Raw genomic sequence first — 13,185 nt, 5'->3', positions numbered from 1 at the left:
TAAATCTGTATTGATGTTTAAAATACTAAACAACCACTGATCTCCCAACTTAAAAAATAGATTTATCACAAGGGAAACAAATATGAGCGAGTATTTATAGTTATAATCGTAGAGATCTGGGGACTGCACTATTGAACAGTTTACCAACGCAAGCAAAGCAAACAGAATCTTTAAGCAATTTAAAAAATGTGATAAAATAATGTAACTACTCAGGCATCGATTAATCTTAGTTTTTATTCTCTCTAATTTTTTGCACCATTCCCGAACCGGTGGGACCATAGAAATAGAATGCGTACTTATCACGAATACGTGTCCCACATTTTTTTCATGCTGTGCCCTTATAAATGCGCCATTTTGAATCTCGCGAGGAGTGAGAAATCTTTCAAAAAACTTTTAATTCAAAAATTAAATTTTAGGTAAAGGCGTATTTTACAGTCAATTATTAGCACGCAGAGGCGAAAATTGCCAAACCCAGTTCGGAATTAAAAGTTGCAGAACAGAAAAAGCGACAAGCGATAATTGACAACCGAGAAAGAGTCGATTTTCACCGTTGCATTAGCACACAGAAACAAACCAACGGCCTATCGCCATATATATTCATTGTTATGTAGGAAATATAGTTAGTAGAGAATGTTTATTGTAATAGGTTGTCAATTAGTAATTATTGTCTAGCAAATTTTTCAACTATACCTTGTTTTTGAGGTTTTCGCGTTTTTTACTACCGTTTGTTTACATAAATTGTTATTTGGCTTGAACTTGATTATTTGTCCCATGGCCTTGCTTTGATGCAACGATAAATGGTTGAAAACCTTTTTGCCTATAGCCACGAAAAACATATCACTCTGCATGTATAGATTTTTAACAGCTAGGGTTCCACGTAAACAGTGGCGGATCTAGGGGTAGTCAGAATAAATTACACAGCTAAATTTTAAATTCAAAACACCTTAATAGCAATAACGCTATTGGTTATGGATTAATTTAAAAGGAATATTTTTAAATGAAAATCTACCAACGCGATTGCGATTTTTAGCTGTAGTAATTTATTTCGACTACCCCTAGATCCGCCACTGCACGTAAAAACGAGCGATTTCTGCATAAATAGTTGAAGCCGTGGAAAGAGGAATGACTATGACTATATATTTTATTTCGCTTCTCGTGCATTTTGTGAATAAGAACACATAAAACGAGTTAAATACAATCATAAACATCATTTAGCGTAACTCAGTACCAGAGGAGATCAATTAAGTGTTAATTATTTACTCCACACTCTAAAAGTTATGCCTTGTCTTCGCGTAGGTAATTTTCATTTTTTCACATGCACAATAAATACTGCGTTATAATGTCGACTGCGAAGCAGGATTCCATTTTTTTTCTGTATTATGACTTATGTACGCTTGAAACAAGATTGATCGAAAGCTAGGAACAGCTATCAAACGCCGTGCATCAGTCAATTCATGAATGAAACAATGTAGTCAAGACCAAAACCAATTATGCTCCCAAAACAAAAACAAGCTTTTCTCTCAAACGTACTCATATCTCGCTCGTCGCGACCGCGCACAAAAAACTCCTCGCAGGAGTCTGAAACGAGGAAAAATGCCCTTATAAGTCCGCCATTTTTGAAGACAAATTTTTATAGGGAAGAGGTATCAGTACGCATTCTATGTCTATAATTAATTATTTCAATGGGTGGGACGCGTCGTGCGAAGGTACTAATTCCGCCCGGAGATTAGGAATTACATCCCGGTATATATGTGACTGAACATAGCGGAATCCCAAGTTGCCCAAATTGTATGTCATGGACAATGGACGTTCAATGTAATGGTCGTTTTTTTCTACAGCTGCGCGAAATTTAAACGAGTTTAAAAAACGGTAATCTACAACTTGCTGACTGGCTTAGACAAAAAGTTTGTATCTCAATGAGAACGTCAGCATTTTAACTGCCATTTTGCCGTAAACTGGAAATGAAATATTGAATCAAATAAAATTATATAAGCACTGGGAGGAGATTATCAGAAGAACAAACAAACAGTTAGTGAAATAGGAACAATTCGTTGTTTATATAATCCTTGAAGTGGTTGGTGTCTATTTTCAGTTGTTTATTTCCTGTTTGCTGTAAGAAATATGGAGTATCTCATAGAGAGTCGACTGCAAGCATTGCATAAATTCAATAATCGAAGAACAACATTCGACGTTTAGTGCTTGGGGATTTAATTTGTGCTGTTTTGATGTTTTGAAGGTTTAGCTATACACCTTTTGCCCGTCGTTAAACAAAAAAGAATGCTGTCCATATATTAAAACCATATTCGAAGACAGGATGATGCATGAACATTCGCCTCTTGTAAGAATCATGCAGTTAGCATATTCGTGTCGTCCTTCAATAACGCGTGTCTGTTACTGTATCACCTGGAAGTCTTGCGATGGTTTTAATGAGTACAGCATTCCGTCTAAGTGTTTACGAATTGTTTTTTCATGAACTTGTGGCTTTTCAGGCATTCGACGTCGTAATTCTGTATTTATGGCCCGCAGTGTCAAAGTGCAATATTCACCTACAATTCTTTACAATCAACTCGAACATTGCGGCGGCCTCCACGTGGTTGTTCTTCAAGTCGTCCTTCGCGCAGATATCGAGCGATTATACTCCTGGGGCCGGTTGTATCAAAGCCGGATAACTTTATCCACCGGATAGTGATTTTTTCAACCGTTCTAAAAATGTTCGAAAAGCGATAAAATTTTAGCTTGAAAGCAACAATTATTAAAGAGGATCCTCGATTTACTGAGGAATACTGAGATTTAATCAAAGTTGTGCCATATTACGGGCGATTTTGAAGCGATTTAAAAAATCACTATTCGGTGGATAGCGCTATCCGGCTTTCATACAACCGGCCCCTGGCAATTAACCGATTTTTAGCTAAGGTATCAGCCAAAGCCAGGTAGTCTTAGTTAGCCAGGTAGGTAACCAACCGTTCTTTGTCCTCTTGAATGTATTAAGCATATGAACAAGTTCTAATAAAGCTTAATAATTATTTTTGAAAACTGTGTGTTATTTTTAGAGAAAGAAAACTCCCAACTAGAAAAATAAGTATGGGGCATTACTGAATGGACTGGTTGGGACTTGTTGAATGGAGAATGATTTTGTTGTCGCACACCTCTTTGAAATTGCTGTTGCATCATGGCTAGCATCTCCCTTTGGAATGCAAGCTGGTCCTCTCTTGCTTTCCTCTCATGTTCCATCCGCTCTCTTTCCAGTTTTGATTGATTCATTATCCGCTTTTCTTCCAACTCCACCAGCTTATCCACAAAGTATATATCTCCCATATCAACCCTTTGTTTTTTTGTTGTTCAGTGCAAGCTTTGCCTTGTCCTTCCCCTTGCATGGTACAGGTTCGTCTGGCTGTTCATTGCCAGAATTATCTCATGCGTAGTCTAAATTTACAAGCCCTTTTGTTATTATTTTAAAAAAATATTGTGCAATTGTGAATAAAAGAATAGAGACAGAAGAGGTAGAGATATACTTTAATAGAGACATAGAGGTAGAGATATACTTTAATACTTCAAAATTATTTAAATCATCCGTATCATAAGTTGGTTTACTAGCAACTGGTCGATGGCCCCAAACACTGTTGGCTAGGTCATAAAATACCCACTCCTTTCGGGAACGTCCTGTCTTTTTAAGTTGTGTTCCCTGACATCACTAAAAACAAAACAGGGGTTAATACATTTATACCTCACATTTCTCGTGATGGAAAAGACAACCTGTTAATTATAGTATGAACTACATAAAAAGACTGAAAAATTTTTGTGCTTACTTAAATGTTGTTTTGAGTTTTCTGTATTTTAATCGAATCTTTTCGATATCCTTCTTGGGATACCCTGCCTCGACAAGACCACTTTGTATTGCGGTATAAACTTCTTCAATCTGCTTTCCACAAATAAAATATTAAAACAACATCAACAAAATTAATGAACTCAACAAACATTTAATTTTTTTCCTTATAGCTGCCTTTCAAATAACAAATGTTATTTCTATTGCTGATTACGATAGCTTGTTACATTTTTTTTTTTCTGTCTGTGTGTTTTTAAGTTGTAAATAATACTGAGAGAAAAAGTTGAAAGAGCAAATACCCCAACAGAAGTGACACAATTGTCCAGTTGTTCAGCAATTGCATTTTCTGCGCATATGACAAGAAACTTCCTCTCTTCTGACTGTGGCCACGTCGTTCGCTTAGCTTTTGGCGTGACTACAGACAGACAAGGGCCTGTTTTTGCAATGGTAACGGCAAGAATGTCGATGCAGTCAATACTGGACGCCATGTTTTGAAGTATAATTTGGTCGCGAAACCGTTTATACTGAAGCTTCCCGACATGAATTAGCCGCGGCTTATTTTGGACGAGCCCTGACTCCTCGGCTAATTTAGACCACAGCTTATTTTAGTCGCGAACAAATTGTCCGTTTATACGACTCTTCGCGACTTATTCAAGCCACGGCTTATTTAGGCCGCGGTTTATTTTCACTCGTATAAATGGCCGTAATGTCCCACACTAGAATAAAGGTTGTTAGCGAAGGGTGGGTAGGGATGGGCATGTAACCCTCAGTACGATGGTGACCAAAACACCACACGAGTAACACGAGTTACATACAAGTACATACGAGTGACGGCTATCTTTAAAATGGGGGATGGGGGATGGGGGATGGGGAACGGGGAATGGGGAATGGGGAATGGGGAACGGGGAACGGGGAACGGGGGAACGGGGGAACAGGTAACATGGAAAATAACGATTTTTTACACTCGAGCCTACACAAATAGTGCAGTCAATATTTCAATGTTTTTTCAATCTTTTATTAACTTGACACTGAACTATATAGTGTCTGAAATGCACTGTATGCATTGAACAGAATACAACGATAATCATACAGTATATGCACTAGACTAGTACTCTATCTGAACTATGCATAAATATTTGATATACAAGCACTGTATTGCACTTATGCATGTCTGGTTTCTATTTAACCGTTAGCATCGTGAACATGTCAAAGTGGTTGATGTGATAGAGTATTTGCAGTCGACATTGACGATTTGAATACCGAATATAACGAAAAAATTACAACCAAATCACAATCATCGATGAAAATAACTTGTTTACGACAATTACGCGATTAAATGGAAAACAGGCTTTAACTCTAAGTATGAAACAAAACTGAACATCAAAATGGTGCACTAAACAAGTGCCAGAACACGTTATACAGTAAATAACTATAACTACGAAATGGCTTTATAGGGCCGGAGACTATGCCATATTAGACTCGCCGATAAAGCAAAAGCTGAAGAGATGAATATTATAGGTTGTGTCGCTATATTGTCGATATATTGTTTTTTTTAGGTTTTATAGATTTCGAAAGGTAAGAAAGCAAAATTTAGCCATTCTCATGCCATAGGATCAGGCTTATGATCGCCATGTTTTGTTGGCAAAATAATACACTTGGCATTTTTTTTCTTTTTATTACAGTAAAAAGCGGAAATTTTCTTAGTTTGCCAGTGAAAGCATCTTTAAAGAGTGCCTAGTTGTTCAATGAAACATAGCCGGAAATACGCGATGAAACGACTAAACAAATGTGCATTTTTGTCCGATGTTCACGTGAAGAATCTCACTATAGGTCGGATCAGTTTTATCAATGAACACAAATAGAAACACGAAATTTCAGACTCGTCCTCTGTTGATTTCTCGTCCTCTGTTTCCCCGTTCCCCCGTCCCCTTGTCCCCCCGTTCCCCGTTCCCTGTTTCCCCGTTCCCCCGCTCCCCGTTCCCCATTTTAAAGATAGCCTACGAGTGACATACGAGTACATACGAGTGACATACGAATGACATACGAGTGACATACGAGTCACATACGAGTACATACGTTGGATATACGACCAAAAACAGAATAGCACTTGTTCATTTTACTTTTAGTTACTTTCATTATGGATTTTGGCGATTCAGATGGCGCGGAAAAGGTAATTCCTTTAATGCTTTTCTTCGTACAAGTGTCGATATGGTAAAATAATGCTATTCTTAGTACGAATATGATAATGTTAATACACAAACGAATGAGAATCAAAGACTTTAATTTTAATAGATTATTGTTTTGATCAGTATCTTTCTTTCTGAAGTGTAGTGTAGTGTAGTGTGTAAGACCTCAAGAAATGGCTACTGATAAAAACGTATCATACTGTTTTCAATAGGACATTAATAGATTTTATGTAGCTTTTATGGTGACCATTGACCGTGGGACCGTGCGGATGTGCTTGCATTAGCTCCGTATTTTATCAAAATTCTTATTATTTTCGTTCTTCTATAACGCTATAACGACAGCTGATAAAGCGAATAAGGTTTATGGTCGCAACAGATGATAAAGAAGGAAGTATTTAGAGTTCGGGATGGAGCTATACTTTGTTTAAATGTTGTTTATACGGTGACATTGCCGAGTCCATGCAATATTTTTCGAACTGAAGAGAACGTTAAGAGTGGTCCTGCTATAAAGAAAGCTCTTGTTGTAAGCCTATGGCAGATGGCCCCTGAATTCGAGTTTGATTTTACTGGGGATTGGTTGACTTTGGACACAGATAAGTATTATACATTAAAGGAAACGAATTGTCATCAGAGGTCGAATACATCGCTTCATTGCGTTTGCTTTTGGGCTCAAATTTCCATTCATCCTGATCCCGTAGTCGTCTTTGCGGTGTGTCAACTTCATCAACGCCCTTTTGTCTCATTGTTCCTTATTCGGACAAAAAGACACAAGAGACCATGTGCTTACTATGCAAATTCCACAGCGTCGTTCCACCTATTGCTAATTGGTGATTTAGTGTTCAAACTTAATCCAGGACCTGATTCGAAACAACAATGCCCTATAAAACCAATTGTATTTGTGCGAGAAAGAAGTTCGTCACGGATATAAGGTTGTAGACCAGCCTCGCAGAAGTCGTCATTGGGGTGGCACCGCACTTTTGTACAGAAATTGTCTTAATGTTGTAAAAAATAACGCGGATGAAATGGAGTCATTTGAGTATTCGGACTGGTGTGTGCAACTTCAGTCAAAATAGAAACTTCGTGTTGTTATTGTTTATCGCCCCCCGTATTATGAAAAGCATAAGGTCTCTACGCAGGTTTTCTTTAATGAATTTTCAGACTTTCTCGAGTCAATTGTCATGACGGATGAAAAGCTTCTAATCGTCGGCGATTTCAATATTCACATTAATGCTATGGATGAATCTGACGCGATTATTTTTCAAGACTTACAGGAGTCGTTCAGTCTCAAACAGCATGTGTCATGTCCAACCCACTTCCATGGACATACCCTCGATCTGTTTATAACCCGCCAAACAGACAGAATTATAACAACTCCGCCTTATACTGACCGTTACCTCTCTGACCATGCTTCAATTTTGTGTGATATTCAATTTGTAAGCCATCACTAGCTGTTAAAAGTGTAACTTATAGAAAATGGAAATCAGGGGATGTGTCTTCTCTGAACGATGATATCGCTATGTCGGATCTATGCACGAGCCCTCCAAACGATCTAGATGAATTGGTTGCCTGTTATAATAACACCTTGAAGGCACTTTTTGATAAACATGCACCACCTAAAACAAGAACGATAGTTAGACCACGGGTGCCTTGGTTTAATGAACAGCTTAGGAAAGCAAAGCGTGCATGAGAGACGAAATGCAGAGAGGAAATGGAGAGTGAGAAGTCAGATGTAGACTTTGTTAGCTTCAAAGGCAAACGAGACGTAGTTAACAGACTCATGCGTAGAGCCCGTACAGAATATTATACGAGTTTCATCGAGGAGAATAGTGGTGATCAGAGAAAATTGTTTAATGCAAGTAAACGCCTGTTCGGTCAACATCATGATGATGGTCTTCCTCCAAATTTAAACTGTGAAGCTTTCGTTAGTGACATCGGAAAGTATTTTGTACAAAAGATTGGAAACATAAAGGAAAAACTAGATAATAACGTGATGCATAGCTTATCTAGAGATTTGCAGAACGCGCCCGTTACACACGCCGTTGAAGAGTCCGTGGCAATGTTTTGAGAGTTTAGTGCCCTTTCCAGTGGCGGCGCCAGGTCTGAAAATTTGGGGGAGCATTTGAGGGGCAAATTAATATTTTGGGGGGGCAAAATCCTTCAAACAGAAATCCATAAACCGGCCAGTGTGTAATAGATTACGATGTGTCAACAATTGACAGTCACGCCCATTTTATCCTGTAGCTATTTTGTATTTCAATTTATTACTATTAAATATTATCTTTTACGGCAATAATTTCCGCAGACATTTGAGAAAGGGGGGGGGGCAAAATGGGGGGGCAGAAAAAAATATGGGGGGGCATTTGCCCCTCCTTGCCCCCCCTTGGCGCCGCCACTGGCCCTTTCTGAAGTTGATGTGAAACGTGCTGCATTGAAAACCTGTGATTTAGATCTAATGCTATCTTAATTAGTTTCTCAGTGTGATGCATTGCTTCCCATCATAACACAAATTATCAACCTCTCTCTTCAAACTGGTCAGTTTCCACAGTTATGGAAAGAGGCACTTGTCCATCCACTCCTGAAAAAACTTGGTTTGGAAGCAATCTTCCAGAATCTTAGACTGATATCCAATTTTCAATTTGTGTCTAAACTTGCTGAGAGAGCTGTGTTTGAACAGATGCATGTTCATATGGTGGATCATGATTTGTATCCGCCAGGACAGTCGGCATATAGGAAAAATCATATTACTGAAACTGCGCTGTTGAAAGTGAAAAATGACTTACTGATGAATATGAACAAACAACATGTTTCACTCCTTGTTCTTTTGGACATGAGTGCGGCCTTCGATACAGTAAATCACGGTATTATGTTTATTATTAGGTTTATTATAATCAATTTATTATTATGGTTATTACAGTAGATCACGGTATTATGCGTTTGTCATCTAAACTGGGGTTTTCCGCTACAGCAATTAGTTGGTTCCAGTCGTACCTATGTGGGAGATCTCAGCGTGTCACTGTTCGTGGTACTGTCTCTGATAGGTTTGATATGCCTCATGGCGTTCCTCGGGGATCTTGCTTGGGACCCCTATTGTTTACAATTTATGTGAGTAAACTGTTTGATGTCATTCAGAGGCACTTACCAGACGCTCATTGCTCAGTATGCCGATGATTCGCAGTTGTATGTTGCATTTAGACCTAAAGTCGAATCTGAGCGATCAGATGCTGTCATAGCCATGGAACGCTGCATTGAGGATATAAGGAAATGGATGAGTGAAGACAAGTTGCTTTTGAATGATGATAAGACGGAGCTCCTTTTGATTGGAACTAAACAACAACTCGCCAAGGTTAACATCGATCACATTACAGTTGGAACCACTGATGTTGCTCCTCAACCTGTTGGTAAAAATCTTGGTGTATGGATGGATTTTAACCTTTCTATGAGCACGCACATTTTAAGAACTAGTTCTTCTGGGTTTTATGTATTATATAATATAAGACGTATAAGAAAATATCTTACCAAAGAATTGACTGAGATACTAACACATGCATTTATATCAAGTCGTTTGGACTATCGCAACAGTTTGTTGTATGGACTACCCATATGGCTAAGTTACAAAGAGTCACAAAATGCGGCTGCACGTCTAATATTTCAAGAATCGAAGTATTGTCGTATTACACCTCTGTTGGAAAACTTACATTGGCTACCCGTCAAATACCGTATTGACTTTAAAGTACTTTTACTTACGTTTAAAGCCATTCATGGAATGGCCCCACAGTATTTAAGTAACCTTATTAGCCTTAAAAAATCTAATAGATACAGTCTTCGTTCTAGCAATACTTTGCTACTTAGCATTCCGTGCCTCAAGTCATTTAAGACTTTAGGAGATAGAGCATTTTGTATGGCTGCTCCAGCGTTGTGGAACAGTCTACCGTTCTCAAAATAGAAATTGTACTTCTGTAAATAATTTTAAACAATTAGTCAAGACGTTTCTATTTCGCCAAGCTTTTGATTAGCTCGGAACGTTTCTTAGTTTAATACATTTTTATTTGTAAATTTCTTAACTTTTGTAATGCGCATTTCAAAATTGTAAGGTTGATAAAAGCGCAATATAAGCTAATAAATTATTATTATTATTATTATTATTACCTTGCACAACCTACAATGCATTATGATTGAAGATGGCGTCGCTATTGATAAGAAAGTATATTTCATTTTTTTTTACCAATTTCGCGATATTTTTCTTGTTATGTAACCACTAATAATACTGGGAAGTGAAAACAAATTGCTACTTGTTTAGAACTGGTATATGTGACTCGTACGTCACTCGTATGTACTCGTATGTCACTCGTATGTAACTCGTATGTCACTCGTATGTACTCGTATGTAACTCGTGTGACATACGTGTTACTTAATCAGCATCATCACGCATAGCGCTGTGGTCTGTTTAGAAAAATATCACTTATTGGACCAGGAACTGGTCCCTAACGGTGCTAATCTTGTTGTTGTTGTTGTTGTTGTTGTTGTTAGGGGCGACGCTCTTTAAAAAAACCCTAAGGCTCTAGCATTACTTGTTTGATCGGAATGAAACTTGGCACAATTATTCTAAGCAATATTCTGCGTCGATTGACGGAGTTCGAAGTTTTACTTTTGACCTTTGAAACAAGTTACAAGCAATTCTTGATATATTTGCAGCAAATAATATATACATATCATTAATATTCAGCTTATATATAAGTAAACGATTAGAAACACATTGTCCTCCATTGTTATAAATACAATGCAGTTCAGAAATTAAACTCGGTTACGCAGTTCCTGGTCCACTATAAAACGATCGTACTTGTAATAAGCAATAGCTGAGGATCTCTGTGCCCCATCATGTGGTATGTATATTATGTTATTACTGATGATAAACTACGTAGCACAATATTTTCTCTCAGACGATGAGTTATAAACAAGCTATTTAATTCAAAGACACAACTTTATTAAATGAACATGATAAGAAAAGTTCAAACACAAAAGAGTTTTCTTCTTATCTTTTTATCTCGTTCGAATACTATGATTAAAGTGCAAGGGCTGATTCCATCGCCAAATTTTTACTTGACCGCCGTAGCTATATCTTTCATCACCCGCGTGTGCAGACACACAAGTCACACGTCATTAACATTTCCGACACTATCAATTCATCGCACACTAGTACTAGTGTTACACGACCCCTATTCTCTGTATCTTTCAGCGGAATCGTCGGGGCAGTAGGGGTCTAAGGCCAGACAATTGTACTCTAAATATTTTTAAAAAGTTTTAAGGTGAATTAAAAAATCAAGAAATGGTTTGAGCGATAGATGTTAACTGTTAAGATGCTAATAGTAGCCTCTAGAGAGGCTACTATTTGTACATTACCGTGACCTTGGCTTTGAATTTCATTGATGGTATTAGGGAGACATTTACAATGGCATCTACAAAAATGTTTTTAGGAGTCGCCCATGTCATCTAGACACCCGGTCGTGCAAATGACGGTGACCTCACCAGCGACAGGCTCATCGGCCTCTCCAGAAATAAGTTCGAGATATAAGCGAGATCGTTTCGGTAGGTTTAAAACCGATGAAGATGATGGAGGATTTTCATCCCCAGGTTTGTAAAACAGCAGTAATTGGGCACCATTTAATTAATCTTTCCATTTTCACATGTGAGGGGTAAAAATATTCTGTTCTCCTTTAAGCCTATCGGTTTCTGAAAGATGTGGAACAAAAGATTAGACCTGGCAATAGAAGAAGAAGAACAAATGATGGCTCTTATGCGCCGACAGATTCTGTAGAGCGCGGCTGGAGGATATTCATCATGGAGTAAGTATCGATTTTGAGATAAATATCAATGGAAACTTCTCAGTTGAAACCATAGTATTTTACCACCCCAGGTAGGAGTACCACCCCAAAATGGCCATACCACTGTTCCAATGAATGAAAATTGCAGTTGAAGGGTAAATTCTGTTCTGACATCCTCTCTTGCAGACAGTGGCCCGATACCACAGTAACTTGCTGCGGTGACGATTTCAACGATCCAGGAACATTACGATACCACATAGAAAAAAGACATGTAAGTACATGAAGTAGAACTGTTAACTACTGAACTGTTAACTGTTATAAAATTATACTCCAGCGACCTTGAACAAAAGCCTTTCAGTTTCTAGAAGGTTCCTAGCTCTAGTCTTGCACTTATTTAATTAATTTTATTTCTATGTTATGAAATTGGGAGAATTTTTTTTTCAGCTTTCAATCTTTATTTCAGGTAAAGTATAAGAAATACCGCTTGGGATGATCTACAGCCTGACATTGAAATTTTGAATGTTTTTCACAGAAATTCAAAAAAATTCAAGACAACAGGAACACATACCTCTTCAATAGTGTTTCCGGTCAACTTCATTCGAAAAATGCTGCTCATCTAACATCATGTGATGTTATTCGATTAAAAATACTTTGTTTTCATGTTTTCATTTCAAGGCTTTTTAAGGCTAGTTCAAGGCGCGAAATAACGGACGGTAAACGGAAAATATCCTGCCAAAACGAGCAGTTGTCCAAGCAAACGTGCCCGTGTTCGGTCATGTTGATCGGCCACTTTTTAAAGACCGGAACTATTAAACAAGCATACAGAGTAAACCTCGCTTTAACCGCGACATCAACGTAAGATCATCGGCGAACATAAGTGACCCAGTATACAAATTATGATCGCATCTCAGTTCCCTTATCTCATTATCAAATCGTTTTTTGTTTTCACTGTTCTGTTGAATAATTTAGATTATGTTCAATATTAGTATGCATAATTGAAGCAAGTTCAAATGGCTAAGGCTCCGTCATTTAGCACCAGATCGAGATAAAACTTCACACCACTATCTTAAAGGTTATTCTCTATCGACTTACGGAGTTAAATTGTTTGTGCTTATATTCTTCAGAAGATTTGCAAGCCATGTCAGAAAGTGGCGGAAGGCAAATTTTAATATTATTAATATTCATATAATTTATTATGAGTTCAAGCCAGAAGGTCGTGTATTTTCTTTGTTTTGTACGCAATATAATTTATATTCATGACTTATGACCATTGCGTTAGATGCGTTTCACTTTAGGGCATTACTTATTTTTTATTTATTTGTTTAGGCTTTGCTCAGCATACATATACATAAAAACG

Source organism: Dendronephthya gigantea, unplaced genomic scaffold (genome assembly GCF_004324835.1).
Source record: "Dendronephthya gigantea isolate DGI-Jeju-01 unplaced genomic scaffold, DenGig_1.0 000108F, whole genome shotgun sequence".
In the NCBI taxonomy this organism is placed as follows: domain Eukaryota; kingdom Metazoa; phylum Cnidaria; class Anthozoa; order Malacalcyonacea; family Nephtheidae; genus Dendronephthya; species Dendronephthya gigantea.
This window is presented reverse-complemented; position numbering follows the sequence as displayed.